The sequence below is a fragment of the Arachis ipaensis genome, chromosome B10, assembly GCF_059453495.1.
Source record: "Arachis ipaensis isolate K30076 ecotype BB chromosome B10, ASM5945349v1, whole genome shotgun sequence".
In the NCBI taxonomy this organism is placed as follows: domain Eukaryota; kingdom Viridiplantae; phylum Streptophyta; class Magnoliopsida; order Fabales; family Fabaceae; genus Arachis; species Arachis ipaensis.
In genome coordinates this window covers 26612789-26633731 of record NC_142435.1, presented here as the reverse complement: position 1 = coordinate 26633731, position 20943 = coordinate 26612789, and the positions used below count along the sequence as shown (strand labels likewise).

General features: G+C 31.5%; 1 long non-coding RNA gene across 2 annotated transcripts in view; it reads left to right on the top strand.

Annotated features, from left to right (window-relative positions):
- Positions 1 to 20943, top strand: part of LOC110268298 (uncharacterized) — a 65867-nt gene that overhangs the window by 8158 nt on the left and 36766 nt on the right. Inside the window, exon 4 of one of the 2 annotated variants that reach the window (XR_015907022.1) lies at positions 14332 to 14698. The exons of the other annotated variant lie outside the window; for it this stretch is intronic. This is a non-coding gene — a long non-coding RNA (uncharacterized LOC110268298). Of the gene's footprint in view, positions 1 to 14331; positions 14699 to 20943 lie in introns of those variants that run through there. 2 annotated transcript variants of the gene reach the window in all.

Below are 20943 nucleotides of genomic sequence, written 5' to 3'. Positions count from 1 at the left end.
TGATCCGGACCTGTCGAAAATTGGGTTGTTACACCCATTGGAGGTGCTCTTAGAGCACCTTCAACGACTGGGTTCCCATTTAACTTTTTCTGACATGTGACGGAACCTACCGTTGAAACATAGAGAGATAGAGTCTCTACACATAGTTTAAGAAGAGAGAATCTCCATTCAAAGGGACTCATATTAACCAATAATAACTTGTCACTTGGCAAGTTATTATAAAAATAAATAATTATAATAAATAATTATATCTCTATTTAAATAATAATTTATATTAATTATTTAAATAATAATTAATTAAATAATTAAATTATATTTAATTAGATTAAATAATTAAATTTTTATTTAATTAATAATTTATATTAATTATTTATGTCATAATTAATATTGAATATTATTTATATTATTTTATTAAATTATAATTAATTAAATTTACTTACATTAAAAAATAAATTTAATTTTTACACCTTACAAAATAATTTTTGGTTGGGTTGGTTATTTTTATTTTTAAAATTTAAAATGCTAACCACATTATTAAAATTAGTCGTTGCAAAATTAGCCGTTAAAAACTAGCCGTTACTATGTTATCGTTATTGTTAATAAATTAATATCTTATTACTTTATATATACCACTTACATACACTTCTATTCTCACACTTTCTTCTACTCTTCTTCATCTTCTTCCAAGTTTACGAAATCAAAGTTCTGCTGATATTATTTTTTATTCGAAAAAATGGATCCAAACCAACTCAACTCTTTTTTCAATTATTTACAAAATTTTTCTCAAACTCCAAATACCCAACAATCTCAAACCTTAAACTCTCAAGTTTCAAATCAAAACTTCACACTACTAAATACATTTCAAAATCCAAATTCACAAAATCTTCCTAATTTCAATTTTCAAGCTCTTTATAATAATCAATTTCCTATATTCCAACCACAAAATCATAATTCACAGACACCACATTTTCCATTTTCATCCATATTTAACCCCTCTATCGGAAATGTTACTCCAACATCTTTGCCGTTTCTAACTCAATTTAGTGCATCAAGACATAACTCATCTGGTGTTGGTAGCTCTTTTAATCCATCCTCTCAGACTCCGATACAATCTAGTCTAAATTCGCAATATTCAGATTTTGCCAACTCTCGTGGATTAGATGCTATCGACCTCAATGATGATGATATTGAAGATCGGAGGCAAGATAATATTCAACACTGGCATTAGAAAGAGGATGAGATGCTGATCAGTGCATGGTTAAATGTTTCAACTGACCCTATAGTTGGTACCGATCAAAAGGGAGAAATATTTTGGAGTCAAATTCACAGCTACTGTGTAGAATTTTACTCCGACATGACAAGGGAGGTAGTTGCATGTAAGAAACGATGGTATAAGATCAACAAGGCTATTGCACGATTTGCTGGTTGCTGCGATCAAGCTAGTTGAAACATAAGGAGTGGTTCGAACGCTGATGATATAAAGGAGTTGGCCTATAGACTTTATTCCACAAATTAATGTCAAAAATTCACTTTTGAGAGGCATTGGAATATGCTTCATTTGGAGCAAAAATGGAGAAGTCAACTACCTACACAGAGTGGAGGCTCAAAGAGAACTAAGGTTAGTGCAACTGGAGCATACTCATCCTCATCAAACCCAGATACATTGTTGGCAGACGAACCCAGTGTGGACTCTCCCGTTCTCCCATAAAGATCAAAGAAGAGCAAGCGAAAAGGTAAGGGAAAAGTACAAATATCTGAAGATCTTAGCGAAAAGAAATCATCAGTTGTTAAAAAACTATCTCTCATGGAAGATATTAAGAATGTTAGAGAAAAGAAACTAATGGATAGGAAAAAAGAAAGAGAAGAGGAGAGAGCACATAAGCAAAGATTATGGCAATAAAGGAGAAGGAGTTACAAATTCAAGCGGCAATGAAAGAACAAGAATTACAAACTCAAGCAGCAATGAAAGAACAAGAATTACAAACTCAGAGGTATATTAAAGAAATGGAGATAAATGCAAAAGAAAGGGAAATGGAAAGGATGGCTAAGGAAAGGGAAAGGGAAATGGATATGCAAATACTTAATGTTGATACGTCTACAATGAGTGAAAAACGACGAGCTTTTCATGAGATTACATGTGAGAAAATAATTGCGAAGTGGTTTACTTAATAGTTCCTTGTATTCGTAGAGTTACGTAGTATGTTCTTATTTTTATTGTATATTACTGGTATGTGATGTAGTCTGTTTTATTCATTTCTGATATAACTTTTCAAATTAGTCCATATTATTGTGCCGTTATTGTTCATGAAAGTGACTGTTAAGTAGCCGTTGCAAAACTAGCCGTTAAGTAGCCATTGCAAAACTATCTGTTAAGTAGCCGTTGTAAAACTAGCCATTGAGAAGTAGGTACTTGTTGCAGACACACTTATAAATATCAACTATCAATGATTCTGCAACTCCATTTCAACTTTTGTTTCTCACCTCGAAAGAGTACTAAAAATTACATTTCAAGATATGGCTAGAATTTTGATGATATGTTTAATGAGGCTTTGTATGGCAAAAGAAAACGGCAAGATAACACACTCATAGATAATTAGATCGATGAGTGTTTATTCGAAGATTCAGAAGAAGAGGATATCGATATATAGAAGCTCTATCCCAACTCTTCGTAGATGGATCAACAGAGATCGAGAAGTAGGACATGATCGTCTTTTCCAAGATTACTTTGCAGATGAACCGGTGTATAATGCTGACATTTTTCGACGGAGATTTCGAATAAGAGGACATGTGATCCTTCAGATAGTAGACGCTCTCTCAAATATTTATCTGTATTTCCAATAGAAGGTTGATGCAACTGGAAAAAGATGCTTGTCACCACTTCAAAAATGCACCCTGTGATACGGATGTTAGCATATGGTGTAGCAGGTGATGCTTTTGATGATTATGTGTGCATAGGTGAGAGCACTACAATTGAATGCTTGGAAAAATTTTTTGATGGTGTCATTTCGGTGTTCGAGGATGAATACTTGCGAAAACCAAATCCAAATGATGTACGACGCCTGCTATAAAAGGCGGAGGGTTGTGGCTTTCCCGGCATGTTGTGTACCATTGACTGCATGCATTGGTAATGAAAAAATTGTCCAAAGGCGTGGAAAGGTATGTACATGAGTGGTTATCGTGGGATTGAAACCATAGTACTTGAGGTTGTAGCATCTTCGGACCTTTGGATATGGCATGCGTTCTTTGGAGTTTCTGGTTCAAATAACGATATTAATGTGTTAGATCATTCTCCAGTGTTCGATGATATTCTAAATGACCGTGCTCCGGAGGTAAATTATACTATTAATGGTAATAATTATACTATGGGATACTATTTTAGCAGATGGTATTTATCCTGAATGGGTCACATTTGTCAAATCAATCTCAAAGCCACAAGGGGAGAAATGCAAGTTATTTTCACAATACCAAGAAGGGAAAAGAAAAGATGTGGAACGAGTATTCGGAGTGTTGCAAGCACGCTTTGCAATTATACGTGGTCCAGCTCTCTTTTGAAAAAAGAAGAAGGTTGCCAACATAACGAGAGCTTGTATTATATTACATAATATGATTGTTGAGGATGAAAGAGACACTTATGCAGGAAATTTTGCTCAAGGCTTAGAGTATGACAATGTCGAAAATGGCTTATCACAACCTCAGTTGGGAGAGGAAGATTTTGCACCATACAATCAATTTTTCCAAAGAAATGCCCAACTTCGAAATAGGCAGTAGCATAGACAATTGAAAGAGGAATTGATTGAACACATATGGCAATTTCACAATGCTTGTCGTCAACTATAGAGCTTAATTATGGTTTTCTTTGTATTAAGTAATTTTACAAATTAGTGTAATCCCGAATTATATATTGTGTATTATTGTTACATATGAATTTTTTTAATATTAATATCTTTTAATAGTAAATTATTTTTAAATTTATAAATTTAAATAATATTATTGAAAAAAATAATTACATTAATTTTAAATATTTTAATTAATTAATTAAATGGGACCATAACAAGGACTAAAGTTAGTTCCTCCTAATGGAAAAGAGAGAGATGCTTTGAGTTTTTATTTACTATTTATGACGCAAAAACTGATGTGGAGTTATTTTTTATGACAGTTGGACCATAAATAGGGACTGTGATGAGTTCCCTACTAGAGATGGTCTTAGATCATTTTATTATTATATCTAATGATATAGATTAAATACAAATTTATATATTTAATTTTATTAAATATTCTCTAATATTTAATATTTTTACAAATAAAGACTAGCGCAATAAAGACCAGCGCTAGCAGCAATTGCTAAGGTCTGAATCGAGACTACCCACAAACGCATGCAATTGATCGAGATTATCGCTCATCCTTACCCACGTCGCCTCTAAAATTTGTGATCTTCTTCTCGTATTTATATTCATCGACGTCGTGTAGTGTTCTCAAAGGAGGAGGTCTTCTTCATCAAAGCTGCTACACAGAGGTGGCAATGGGTAGAATAGGGTAGGATTTGAATCCAACCTTAACCTTACCCATTCTTAACCCGCGGGTATCTGACCCTATCCGCAGGTTATAAAAAAGATGCAACATTATTATATAACTTGGGTAGGGTAGGGTAAGGTTTGAATCTAACCTTAACCCGGGAGTGGATCCTCTCCAGTGGAAAAAAAACTGGATGGTATCCAGTGGAAGATCTCACCCTTCATTGCATTCTCTCTCTTATTTATTTCCGGTCCCACTTGTAGAATTAAAGGTGGGAGATTACACTTTATTCTCTCCAGTGACAAAAAAAATGGAGAAGATCCATTTCCCCTTAACCCTACCCGCAGGTTAAGAATATCTCAACCCTAACTTTACCCGTTTTTAACCCGCCGGTTACCAAAAAGATGTAACATTATTATATAACTTGATGATACTTTAAAATAGAATTGACTTTTATGTAAAAAAAAATGTATTAAATTATTAATTAATGATTTTTTTTGTGGCTAAGGATCTTTTGCATTTAGTGAGGGGTCTTTGGTTCAACATCCACTTGAAACATATTTTTATATAAATATATAACATATACATACATAGGGTGTGGGTTGGCCGGTAGGGTTGAGGCTTTACCCGAACCCCTATCCTACCCGCTGTGGATCGGATTGGCAACCTATCCGACCAGGTTAGGTATCCGCGGGTAGGGTGCATATTGCCACCCCTATCCACACATACATACATAGAGACACATACTTCCCACTTGAGACAGAAACTCAAAAAAAAAAAAAAAAAAAGAAATAAAACAAAGAAAAAAATATCCCCAAAAGAAAATGTTCTTAAGGGAAACCCAAGGCTTCTAGCCATTTCTCAAGCCATCAGAGTCGTTCCTCACTTCCTCAAACAAGATTTTCATTTTTGCTTTTTCTTTTTTCTTACAACATTTTTATTTTCATTTTTTAGAATAATAAAAAAGAAAAAATATATTCATTTGTTGCAATTTCTTTAATTTTTGAACCTTCTTCATCAACAAATATGTAGATATGGTTGTTTGGTTTCATAATATTTATATGTTTATTATATATTGCGCTCTTTTATTTTTAAATAATAGAAAAAAGAAGAATTTATAATAATATATATAATGGGAATACGAGAAATTTGGTATCCAATTCTTTTTTTCTATTTTACCCATATTTTTATAAACTAAAACTATATATTCAATCACGTTTTGTAAATTCTCCATTAATTGACGAGAGAGTTATGTAACTCCTTCACTTTCAATTGTGAAAGGAATTAAAATCAAACTACTCACTCTCAATCATGAAAAGGATTAAAATACTTATCTTTTAATAATATAAAAATTAAACATAATAAATATAAAAATTATTACCAAAATATTTTATTAATAGTAATTTAAAGATTATTAAAATATTTAAAATAATTATAATTATAAATATTTTTATAAGATAAATATTTAATAATAAATATAAATATTTTATTATTTTTAAAAACATCTACACAGAGAGTTAACATTATAATAGAAAAATATTTTATTAAGCATTTTGAATAATATCTTTATAGTTACAGGTAATATATAATGGGGATATGGGGAGTTTGATATCCAATTCTTTTTTCCTATTTTACCCCTATTTTTATAAACTAAAACTACGTACTCAGTTACGTTTTGTAAACTCTCCATTAACCGCGACGAGAGAGTTAAGTATCTTCTTCACTTTCAATCGTGAAAGGAATTAAAATCAAACTGCTCACTCTCATTCGTGAAAGAGATTAAAATACTTATCTTTTAATAATATAAAAATTAAACATAATAAATATAAAAATGATTACCAAAATATTTTATTAATAGTACTCTAAAGATAATTAAAATGTTTAAAATAATTATAATTATAAATATTTTTAAGAAATAAATATTTAATAATAAATATAAGCATTTTAATATAAGTATTTTATTATTTTTAAAAGTATCAACACAGAGAGTTAACATTATAATAGAAAAATATTTTATTAAGTATTTTGAGTAATATTTTTATAGTTACAGGTAATATATAATGGGGATATGGAGAGTTTGGTATCCAAAAGAGAGTTATCGGTTGGATTTATACTATTTCACCAATAAAAGGAGAAAAATTCTATTTGCGTATTCTGTTGTCAAATGTAAGAGGGCCAACTGGTTGGGATGACTTGCTAACCGTGAATGGTGTCCAATATTCGTCTTTTAAGCAATTCACTCAGCATCGAGGACGGTTAGAGAGTGACAGCAACATAAGAGCGTGTTTGGTTGAAGCATCTATTTCAAGAATGCTATGTGCTTTAAGAAGGTTGTGGGACGAGTATTTTCATATATAATGGATGACTATCCATCAACAAGTACTACAACATGCCATGAGTTGACAAATCGCATGCTCAGGGATTAAATAACATCTTCCTTCAACATGAAAAATATATTGCACAATATGATTTACCAGCTCTAACTTCAGACAACGACAATGACAACTTGATGCCTAGAATTATCCCAAAAGAGTTGTCCATCAAAGTACCTTAAGAATACATGTGCTCCATAGAAAGATTGAATCATGACCAGTTTGTAGTTTTCAAATGCATTATGAATACAGTTGATCAGAGAGAAAGTGGAGTGTTCTTCGTTAATGGGATAAGGGGAGTAGGCAAAACATTTCTTTAGAGGGCTATAATTGCAGATTTAAGAAGTAAAGGACATATTGTCTCAGTAACTACGTCATCTAGAATAGCTGCAACTTTATTGCCTGGGGTCAAACAACTTATTCTAGATTTAAAATTCCAATTAATGTAGAGCCATCCTCCATATGCAACATAAGTAAACAATCTGATCTCGCAAAACTAATTAGGCAAACAATAGCGAAATTTGGGATGAAGCACCAATAGCTAATAAAGAGACAATGTGAATCATTAGACCATACATTACGAGACGTATTAGAAAATAATAATCTATTCGGTGGAAAAGTGATGTGATGGGAGGAGATTTTTGCCAAATACTACTTGCTATGCTGAAAGGAAGTAAGTCGCAATTGATTTCAGGTTATATTGTTAAATTACATTTATGACATTCACCAAAATTCTCCACTTGCGACAAAATATGCGATCTCTTAATGATCATGATTTTGCGAAACATCTTATGCGCATAGAGGATGGAATTGAGCCTACCATATGTGAGGACTTGGTACAAATAGAAGAAAACATGGCAATACCATGGGAAGGTGAGGCATCATTACACAAACTAATAGAAGAAATCTTTCTAAATTTACAAGCTCATGAGTGGGATGCATCTTACATAGTGGAGAGAGCGATATTAAAACCCAAAAACAATGACGTACAGAACTCAATGATATAGAAGGAGATATCAATAATCTGTATCAACAAGAATATCTTAACTCAATCTCCACAGGTGGATTGCCACCTTATACATTGAAGGTAAAAAAAAGGTACTCCTTTGATGTTACTGAGAATCATAGATCCTAAGGCAGGCTTATGCAATGGCACAAGGTTACTGTGTCGAGGAACTTTTCAAAGCATGTTAGATGTGGAAATATTAACCGACCATCACTCTGGACAAAGAATTTTTTTGCCTCAGATAAAACACAAAACAACTGAGAACTCAGAATTACCCTTTGTGATTATTAGGAAGCAATTTCCTGTAATGTTGAGTTTTGCCATAACGATAAATAATCACAAGGACAAAATATTCCTAAGGTAGGAATCTATCTCCCTAAACATGTGTTCAGCCATGGTCAATTATATGTTGTTCTATCTCGAAGTGTTTCTCAGTCAACCACAAAACTCTTAGTCAAAGAAGAAAAAATAGATGAAAAAAGTGGACAATACACAAGGAATGTGGTGTTCAAAGAAATTTTGTTACCTACTCCTCAGGTAATTTATGTACTCAGGTAATTTATGTGCTTAGTTTAGTATCCAATTCTTTTCTCTATAATTAGTTCCAGAAAATGTTGACAGAAGAACGATATTACCATCGTCGTTTGTGGGAAGTCGTCGAGACATGACCCAACGATACGAGGATGGAATGGCTATTATTCTTAAAGAAGGTAAACCGAATATTTTTCTCACTATAACATGCAATCCATCATGGTCAGAAATAGCTTCGGAACTCAGTCCTACTCAAACTCCACAGGATCGTCCGAATCCAACAAGTAGGATTTTCAGAGCCAAATTTGAACAATTAAAGGAGGATGTTATTACCAAGGGTGTATTGGGAAAGGTGAAAAGTTATACTTATGTCACTGAGTTTCAGAAAGAGGATTTCCACATGTACATATGTTGCTAATCTTAGAAAACAATGACAAGTTGAGTGATCCTGACCAATATGATAGTTTGGTCCGAGCGAAAATACCATATAAAGAAGCAGAACCACATTTACATGAGGCAGTGCTAAGGCATATGGTTCATGGTCCTTGCGGAACACTTAATCAATCTTCACCATGCATGAAAAATGGTCAATGTAAACACAACTACCCAAAAGAGTTCGTAACAGAGACACGACGAGGTGATGACTCATATTCTCAATATAGGAGGCGATTTGATACTCCAGTCCCTATAAACCAAAATGTCACAATTGACAATAGATGGGTAGTTTCGTACAACCCTTGGCTATTACTGAAGTATGATTGTCATATCAATGTAAAGATATATAGCAGTATCAAGAGTATAAAGTGTCAATACAAGTATTGCTATAAGGGACCAGATCGTGTTGCAATGGAAGTTCACAGAAGTTCTCATTATGATGAGGTAAAACAGTTTATTGATGCAAGATGGATTGCCGCTCCAGAGCCATGCTGGAGAATATGTAAATTCAACCTTTACCGAATGTACCCATCAGTTGAAAGGTTGCAAGTTCATTTGTCAAATCAACATCAAGTGAGCTTATACGAGCACCAAACTATTTTTGAAATAGTTAATAATGACTAACAATCTAGACATCTTTTGTATAGGGAAAGCTTAGAATATTACAGTTGGCACAGCAAGGAAAAAGAATGGCATTGACGCAGGTCACAAAAGAGAGTTATCGATCGGATCTATACTGTTTCACCAACAGAAGAAGAAAAATTCTATTTGCATATTCTGTTGTCAAATGTAAGAGGACCAACTGGTTGAGATGATTTGCTAATGGTGAATGGTGTCTAATATTCATCCTTTAAGCAATCCGCTCAGCATCAAGGACTGTTAAAGAGTGATAGCAATATAAGATCATGTTTGGGAGGCATCCATTTTAAGAATGCCATGTGGTTTAAGAAAGTTGTTTGCCACCATCTTAATTTTTTGTGAGTCAACAGATGTAAGAAGATTGTGGGATGAATTTTTTTCATATATGGTGGATGATTATCCATCAACAAGCACTACAACATGCCATGGGTTGACAAATCGTTTGCTTAGGAATTTAAATGACATCTTCCTACAATATAGAAAATATATTGCACAATACGATTTACCAACTCTAACCTTGGACAATGACAATAACAACATGATGCCTAGGATTATTCAAGAAGAGATGTCCATCGAAGTTCTTCAAGAAGACATGTGTTCTATAGAAAGATTGAATCATGACTAGTCTATAGCTTTCAGGTGCATTATGAATACAATTGATCGGAGAGAAAGTGGAGTGTTCTTTGTTGATGGACCAGGAGGAGCAGGTAAAACATTTCTTTACAGAGCCATAATTGCAAACTTAAGAAGTAAAGGACATATTGTTTTGGTAACTGCGTCATCAGGAATAGCTGCAACTTTATTGCCTGTTGGTCGAACAACTCATTCTAGATTTAAGATCCCATTTAATGCAGAGCCATCCTCCATGTGCAATGTAAGTAAACAATTTGATTTCGCAAAACTGATTAGGCAAATGACATCGATATTTTGGGATGAAGCGCCAATGGCTAATAAAGAGACAATGGAATCATTAGACCGCACATTGTAAGACATATTAGAAAACAATAATCCATTTAGAGGAAAGGTGATGGTTATGGGAGGGGATTTTCGCCAAGTACACCTGTTGTGCTGAAAAGAAGTAAGTTGCAAATGATTTTAGCTTCTATTGTTAAATCACGTTTGTGGGCATTCACCAAAATTCTCCACTTACAACAAAATTTGAGCTCTCTTAATGATTATGATTTTGTTGAGTATCTTATGTGCATAGGGATGGGATTGAGCCTACCATATGTGAGGACTTGATACAAATAGAAGCACACATGGCAATATCAAGGAAAGGTGAGGCATCATTACACAAATTAATAGAAAAAACTTTTCCAAATTTGAAATCCATGGGTAGAATGCATCTTACATGGTGGAGAGAGCGATATTGACATCCAGAAACCATGATGTACAACAGCTCAATGATATAGTTATTAACCAATTTCCGGGAGACAAATGAATTTTAGCATCCTTTAATGAACTAGAAGGAGATACAAATAATCTGTATCAATAAGAATATCTTAACTCAATCTCCACAGGTGGATTGCCACCTCATACATGAAGGTAAAAAAAGGTGCTCCTTTGATGTTATTGAGAAACATAGATCCTAAGGAAGGCTTATGCAATGTCGCAAGGTTACTGTGTCGAGGAACTTTTCAAAATATGTTAGACGTGGAAATCTTAACAGGCCATCACTTTGGACAAAGCTTTTTCGCCTCGGATAAAACACAAAACAATTGAGAACTCAGGATTACCCTTTGTGCGTATTAGGAAGTAATTTCCTGTAAGGTTGAATTTTGCCTTAACGATAAATAAATCACAAGGGAAAACTATTCCTGAGGTAGGGATTTATCTCCCTAAACATGTGTTCAACCATGGTTAATTATACGTTGCTTTATCTTGAAGTGTCTCAGTCAACCACAAAAATCTTAGTCAAAGAAGGAGCAATAGATGAAAAAAGCGGATAATTCACAAAAAATGTGGTGTTCAAAGAAATTTTGTTACCTGAACCTCAAGTAATTTATGTGCTTAGCAAATACGTGAGTCTTTTTACAAGTATAATCCGTGTATTATGTAATTTTATCATTACAATATCAACATTAATGTTGGAATATATAGTTTTGTTCACTAATTTTAACAACTAATAACTAAGATTTTAACAGATAAATTGATATCAAAAGAGCTCATCAAGATATGTCAAGAGATAAAAGAAAAGAACTCGAACTTCTGCTTTACCCAACAAGTACACACTAACTAAGATTCACATAAATTATAAAAATTATATGATACATCATTGAAATATATTAATATTGATTTTTTAAGAAATTATGATATGCAATGTTTATATTTACTTTGAAAAAAATTCAAAAGTTTATTTCTTTAAATGTTGATATCAATTTCATAATTTTAGAAATAAAATGTTGATATCAATAAAAGGTAGAGATATGTCTTATTTGGGATGTATCATTATTTAATTCTAAAGTAATATATAAAATACTATTGAAATATATTGTGATACATATATGTAATAAATTACAGGAAGAATGATTCCAATCGTTATGGAGTATATAGAAGGATGAGCAATCTACAAGTTTTAATTGAATTCTTCTCTATAATAAGGAATCAATTTAATTGAATAAACTTAAAGTGTTTATATAGTTATTTTCATGGTAAAAAAAAACTGATAGTTTTTCAAGACGCAAGAAGTTATTGATAAGGAGATGTATGATGAATTACGAAGGATTTTTTCTAGGTACACAATCTTTATATTCTCCTATTTTTTTATTAATTATCTTATAGTTTGATATTTAAAAATGAAAAAAATAAGCATATTCATTTCTTTTGTCCTTCTACTATTTGTGAAAAAATGAAGGCCTCTTCAAATTTAAATCCATATTTTGGCCTACCACTTGAAAAAGATGAAGACAAACATAAAATATCCATGATATTTAAGCAAAATTAATCTTTTGTAAATAACTAACATGCATTTTGGTTTATATATACTCTTTTTAAATTAGGATAACATTTTTGTTGTTATTTTTTGAACTATATCTTTTTCCAATAATATATACATATCTTTATTGTGTGCTTTTATAATTTAGCATTTTAAAGGTTTTTTTTGGTAATTTTAATTTCAACAAAATATCATATAATTAAGGTTATGTTAAATTTGAAATGGTAAAAATACTTATCTGACAAATTTAAAAGGTGAATAACATATTAACAAAAAAATTAATTTGTTAAATAAAATAGAAAAGCAGCTGAACAGGCACGACAGTGCCTGTTGAGCCGCTAGTAAAGTGAATGAGATTATTATTATTATTATTATTATTTTGCAATTTGCAGAAATATTTAAGGACATAATGACGTTATTGTTGGATCAGTATCAATTGAAATTGCTCCTTCCTTAGAAGTTTGAAATTGATGATGTGCCACACAAAAGATCAATAAAATGACATGCATGAGATCAACTATAAGTTAATAGAATAAATCTAGCCATGGAACAAGAAAGGTCAATAAATAATCTTGTATTTTTTCTTAATGCAATATATTTGTTGAAACTTATGGTTGATGAGTAGGGCATAGTTGATGTTAATTATAGTGAGTGAGTGAAGGATTGTTGAGAAACTTTTTTTTAATAACTAATTGGTGTTAAAAATACATTCATGTGAACAATCATAGCTCTTTAAAAAGAGTTAATTAATGATAATAATTGAACTTACTTAACAGGGTAAATATATAAATCATTTAGTATCATGTCAGTTTTTACTCAGTTTAATCTCAAGTATGGCATATATTGTCCTATTTTATGCATCGAATAGCTTGTATTCGCTCATTTATTTTGTTTGTATGCTTACAGTAAAATGATTGTAAAACTAATGAAAAAAAGCAAAGAAAATCTGCTCATACATGAAAAATAATGTTAGCACTGTGGTTAGGATAACGATAAAGAAAATGTAGTTTTACAAAAATTGAGTGAGAAAAATTGTATTAAAAATTTGTATGTGTAGGGAGGTAGTTGTGATAATATAATATGTGCTTGTATAATAACAAAATTGTCATAGTTCTTTCTAAAGAGTTCATTAATGAGAATAATGAAACCTCTTTATTTATGAGTGAAGGGTGTTCTCTTTATATGGTAACTTGATTGATTTTAATAGTTAATTCATGTCTTCATGAAAAGCCCTAGAAATATTCCTAATTATTTTTAAATTTAGCTTATAAAAAAATTTAGAGTTGGTTTAAACTTACTAAATGGCTCAAATATGATGAAGATAGTATATATTAGCTCAAATAAGTAATATACACACATATATACATTAAGTCAAGTTATGAGCCAACGAGTTAAATCAGTCTTTATTCAAGTTTTATTCACTAATATATGGATCCAATTTCTTAAACTATTAATAAGTTGAGTTCAAAGGAACTCACGGATGTAGTTCCATTAAATTAAACTTATGAGTTAGCGGATCCAATTTCTTAAACTATTAATAAGTTGAGTTCAAAGGAGCTCACGGATGTAGTTCCATTAAATTAAACTTATGAGTTAGCCAAATTTGTCAGAATAAAGTTGTTAAAGTAGTTTGATATTTTATAGTAGAGTAAAATATTTTTTATATATGTGAGTTGAATTTATATTTGAGATTAAAGTAAAAAAGAGAAGTTACAATATTCGTAAGATATACTATTCAAACTATTATTACAGTGGAATAAGGTCTGTTTAAATTATTGTTATATTTTTTTATTATTAGCTAACAATGTAATTGTTACATTTTTAACTAATAATTTTTTATTAGATAAAAAGTTATTAATTGAAAAAGAATAATAAGTAATTTTCAAATTATGATAATATAGGAAAAGAAGGGAGTGCCACTAAACAGTGACAAAATTCAACATATCTTCAATGGAGAGAAAGAAAGTAACTCAAGGAAGCTTAACAAGACATAGCACCATGGAGTTCTTGCACGAACTTGTTAGATTCAGAAACTACATTGGCTGTGGAGACTACTTCCTTTTTTAAAATGAAGTGGTTGTAGCAGCTAATAGAGTAAGCTTACAGTGCAATCCAACTTCCACAACCACCCTATTTTTTATTTCAATTTTCTAAATTTAAAATTTGACATTTAGAGTAATGTCTAGGTATTTTCAAAAATTGAATGCTCATGAATGTGATAGCAAGTTTCTATATTTGACATTGAATTAAATGTGTATTGAATGACTTTATTACCACATTCCTTTTCCTATTTTTGATGAGTGATAAAATCTTGGGATACCTCAATTAATTTCACTCGATCTGTTTCCTGTAATTGTTCCTTTATAAAATCCATAGTGGTTAGCCATTTGTAAACCTTTTTCGTTGTCAACCAACCTAACGTTGTCGACAATACGTTTTACAATTTCAATGGCCGTTGCAAAGGATGTCACTGCAGTTGCACCTTATTTGGTCACAAATTCTAAGTAAATAAATTTACTTTTCATTGATTCAATATTCATTTTACGTATACTGCCAGTTAATTTTGAAAATATTTGGTTGCAAATTTGAAGTTAATCCCTTTATGCGTATCATTTTACCTTTTCACCTAGACGACCTCAGATCTAAAATTTTGTAGATTCTTAGGAAAAATACGATCCAAACCATCACCTTCAGCACTAACTTGCTTTTCTTGTTCATCCTCAATCTTGAAATATTTGATTAGGTTCATAACAGTGTCTCGAACAAGGTAGAATCTTTTCTGCCTTCGACTAACGACATAGGACAGTTTCCGACACCAATCCATCAAGCATCCATATTGACTCAATATTATAGAGTCCCAAGTAACGCCACTTGAATCGAAAGTGCTTGTCTTTGGCATTCTTCGACCACCTTACCAAACTCTTCAACCATTTCAAACCACTTCTACTCAAACACACTAATCTCATAATCTCCTAGGATACACTTCTTAAACATAGATGTGAATTTTGGGTTTTCAACCTTACTTGTAGCATTCCAAATGAGGTGCCAAGCACATAATCTATGATGTACATTTGGAAATACTGTCTCAATTGCAAACTTCATTGATGAGGCACCATCTGTAATCACAGATACAGGTGCTTTTTCCTTCATGGCTGCCAATAGTTGTTGTAATAACCATATGTAGACATCCTTACTCTCATCGGTAACTAGAGCACTTCTAAATACTACTGTTTGGTTGTGATGATTCACACCGAAAAACACTACACCGGACACAAGTACTTGTTCTTCTTGTATGTCGCATCAAAGGCAAGCACATTTCCAAATATTTCATAATCTAATTGGCTTATTCCATCACACCAAATTAGAGCTCGCAATACCCCTTTAGCATCAACTATGTGCTCATAATAGAGGCATGGATCTTCAGCTTTCTGGTTTTTGAGGTATTGTAATGCTGCTCTAGCATCACCTAGGACATGACGCCTTTGCCTAGCAATCTCATTATACATATCCCTTAGGGTGTGTGTGGTTCAAAGATTAAATTTTATTACCAGGAATGTCATTCCTAGGAATATAACGCCTAGGAATAAGATTACTTGAAATATAAGATACCTATGTTTGGTTATAAAATTTCATGTTTTAAAATGTTATGTAATAATCTAGGAATAAATAAATTTTTGTTTGGTTGAGTTTAAATTTCTTGGTCATATTATGTAATATGTCAAAATTACTTACTCATTCAAATTAAAATATTAATGACTAAAAATTAAATATAAAGCTAATTAAATATTATTATTTTTTTACATTGATTTTTTTAATTTACAAAATATCTCTAATAATAAATTTACTAAAATACCCCTAAAAATAAATATGTTTAGCTAAAATTATTATTGATTCTAATTTTTTTAGAATTTACTAAAATATCCCTAATATCAAATATCTTTAGCTAAATTGTTTATTGATTCTAATTTTTTTAAATTTACTAAAATACCCTTAATATTAAATATGTTCAAATAAAATTATTATTGATTCTATTTTTTTTAAATTTACTTAAATACCCCCAATATCAAATATGTTTAACTAAAATTATTATTAATTCTAAATTTTTTTAAATTACTAAAATATTCCTAATATCAAATATGTTCAACTAAAATTATTATTGATTCTAATTTTTTTAAAATTTACTTAAATACCCCCAATATCAAATATGTTTAACTAAAATTATTATTGATTCTAATTTTTTTAAATTTATTAAAATACCCCCAATATCAAATATCTATAGTTAAATTATTATTGATTCTAAATTTTACTTAATAAAAATATGTTTAATTAAAATTATTTCTTTTTTACATTTTGAATTTACAAAAATACTTCTAATAAAAAATTTACTAAAATACCCTTAATAAAAATATGTTTAATTAAAATTATTATCGATTCTAATCTTTTTAAATTTACTAAAATACCCTTAATAAAAAATATTTTTAATTAAAATTAACATTATCACAATTAAATTTACTAAAAAAACATTACTATTATCCAAATGAAAGTTACAAAGAAGTCTCAAAAGTAAAAAATTACTTGCACTAATAAGCATACATGCACAACTCTTATATAAGAACACAAATACATCAACAAAATGAAATCAATGTTACAACAGACAGCCTCACACATAGAAAAATGATTACAATTATCGAGCGTGATGTCTTCTCCTCCATTGGTTCCACATTTCTTGTGCAAGTTGATCCTCCATCTACCCCAAGCATCATTTGTCTCAATATAGTGGATCGTCTTACCATCTACTCCAAGTATATTTTGATCTTCTATCTCATCAATAGGATCCACAACCATCACTCTTCTAATATGATTATGCAAAAGGCAACAAGCAGTTATAATTCTTCCTTGAGTCTTAATAGGATAAAATGATCTTCCTCTTAAAATTTCCCATCTTGCTTTCAATACTCCAAATGCCCTTTCAATGACATTTCTAGCTTGTGAGTGTTTCATATTAAAAAACTCTTGAGCTGTACTGGGTTGATTATGTGGATTAAACTCACTCAAATGATATTTTTGTCCTCTATAAGGTGCCAAAAATCCTTCACAATTCATGTATCCAGCATCACATAAGTAGTAATGACCTAGTGTGATATATAAAATTGAACAAATTTAATGAAAGATCAAATAGACTTTGATAACATACTAAAGTCTCAATAAAAAATACTTTGGGGAACACTAAACCCATTGTAAAATAGTGCATCTCGGAATACCCTAGAATTCGCAGCTGAACCCTCCCAACCCGCCAGTACATAGATAAATTGCATATCGGGAGCAACCACTCCAAGCACATTGGTTGTTATGTCACTTTTTCTGTTTCGATATCTAGGCTTATTAGCCTCAAGGACATTGACTTTGATATGAGTACCATCTAAGGCTCCTAGACAATTCTAAAATCCAGAAAAAGAGATCAATTAACTCAATTCTAAAGCACACAAAGCATACTAGGTTTAATAACATTAGCAAGATAAATTACCTTGAACCATTTCCATCTTTCATCCATTCTATCTTGGATAAATGATTGATGTTTCTTCAGTAAGAGATTATGACATCTCAAAATAGCAAGCAATACATCATTAAAATCGCATACTAATTGTTTCTTCAGATCTCACAAATTGTCTCTTTATTACTCTAATTTTGACGTCATGTGCTATAATATGTAAAAACATGGGAACCATTTCTTCCACACCCATATTCCTACTTGGTTCTAACCTTCCAACCCTTTTAAGCATATTACACAATGCATGAAAGGCACATCTATCCATTCTTCTGTTTTCTATACATGCTAGATCACTAAAATAAATAATCCTATCGACACTAATATCCCTTATTACTTGCCTACTGTAACTATCATTCCATTTTCTTTTCTTTTTTCCAATTGCAATATAATCAAAACATAGCAAATTATCAACAACTTAACTATAAGGTCATTCATTAATTCGAAACGTAAAATCAAGCAGGCAATAACTCTCATCTTCTGTTTGGGATCCATTCTGTAAAAAAAAAAACATTAAAATATTTAGCTAGAAGACTTTACTATTTATTTATTCTATGTAAACTTTTTTCTATCATTTAATAAAAAATAACTAATCAAATTAGCAGGTAATTTATTCAATATCCATTTTTTAATAAATCAACCAAAAAATACTATTGAAGTTATTCAATATATTCCACAAATCCTATTAAAATAAAGCATAGAACATAATGATATCATTAAATAGAACAAGTCATCACAAACATCTCAGAACATAGTGATATAAAAGGCCATTGCATAAGCCCCAAAAGAAACACACCCATTGCATAAAAGGTTAACAAGGAAATAAAACATGTTTTCTTTTTTTACTTTTCTTTTTCCAAGTCCAAAAAATAGTTAACAATCCATGGAAAATTTTAGAAACTAGTAAGCACTACTGCATCATCAAAGACTACCTCCCTGTAACCAAAATCACTAAAGTGAAAAAGCAGAGCTGCGACAGTGCCAAAGCAAGCTGAGGCTGATTGATTAACATCATAAGTAACACAAAGCGAATCAATTGCTGTTAAGGAAGTAAAACTAGATCACTAACAAGTTTCTACAATGATTTATGACCAACACAGCAACACTCATATGTATGCCATTAGTTCAGTTCAAGCATATATATAATCACGGAATATCAATTAGAACACTATGGTGAAACCAACTCCACATTGAATATCCCAACCCTCACAATGAACAACATTATACATAAATTGGATAAGACCTAGATTAACCGTCCCCATTCCCCACAACAAAAAGACTTTACTTTATGCAACTTCTAAGGTCTAGAACTTAATCCACACAAAAATCTGTGCAGTTAAATTAAGAAGTTCTGCAAATCCAAAACCAAATCAAGAATGATCAATTAATTGAAACAAAATTTTATTGAGTAGTACAAAATATAGCATAGAAATAAAAAACAAGAAAATAGAAACAAAAGAAAAGGACCAGTGCCATAATTGAGTGGCTGAAAAGTATGAAGATGATGCAGACAACACAAGAATTCTTCCAAAGGAGTCAGACCTTACAATACGAGGTTGTTGAAATTTGTTGTGGACTTAACAACTATGAAATGAACAGTAGTGTCACCTTAGGAATAGAGAATGTGAGGGGCTTGTGGCTTTGGAGGGAATACTATGTTTGAAGATAAAGGGAAGAAGTGTTGAAGAATGAGTGAAAGTGAGTGTTTGAGATTTGGAAGCAATGTTTGCATGAAGTGTGTTGTGGTGTGAGGGAATTCATAGAAGAAGATGTGTATACATGTAACAGGATAGCATACAAATGTAAGATCAAAGAAAGTAAGGGGAAGAGAGGTTGAAGGAATAGAACCTGGTGGAGGACCAACTTGACATTGCTCTATGATTTTCACTACTGTGTCATCATGATTCACCTTGTTAGCCATGGAGATTTTGTGGATTGTGGTTAATTATTTTTGAAGAACTCAAGATTCAATATATGGTTAAGTATATAGAAAAGAAATCCAAGAAAGACAAAAAGACTTGCACAGACCTTAGATAATGCAGTCATACAAAATATTCCTTAGATAATGCAGCCAAACAACAGACACAGAGCTTTATAATAATAATAAAACCACAAATACTAATAAAATTCTAGCGAGTAATCTCCAATACCAGGATAAATTTTCTGCATAAAATTTATTGAAAGAAATTATAATTAAAAATGGAGATAAAGCATATATCAAGTTTCAATCCAATTCATCACTAATATTTTATCTATCAACAATTCATCACTGGTATTTTTATATGAAATGTGTAACAAAAGAATTAAGGATACTATAATCAATGAGGTCAGAATTGAAACTAAAATCACATTCCAATTCCAAACAAATTAAAAAAAAAATTAAAGATAACAATTCCAATTCCAAACAAATTAAAAATTGAAATCACATTCCAATTCCAAGTACATACATAAGGTTGAAAAAACCTAGAACAGACCTAGAACAATTGTTTAGATGAATTGAAATGAATCTAGAAAATTGTTTCAATTCCAATTTCATTGAAACAATAAAACACATTCCAATTCCAATTCCAAGTACATTCCAATTCCAATATTTCAAACCTAGAACAAACTGTGCTTGAAAAAGATCAACAGGAACCGAAAGATGCGAGGAGGGAGAGAGGCGAAGGAGACGACACGAACAGGAAGCATAACTCGAGCAGACACGGAGGTGAGAGATGCGCGAGCAACTAAGCTCAGACGAAGGAGAGAGGCCAGACGCGAGCACGAACACGAACGCGAATGCGAACACGAACGAAGGTGAGATGTGATGATAAACACGAACGCGAACGATTGATAGTGAATCTTCCTTCTAGAATAAGGAGCTCGGTGGTCATGCAAATCCAGATCAGCGGCGAGGCAGCGCCGACGTCGGTGGAGCCTCCATGAATTTGGAGAAAAAATTGGCTAGGGTTTGGTTTTCATGGAGGAG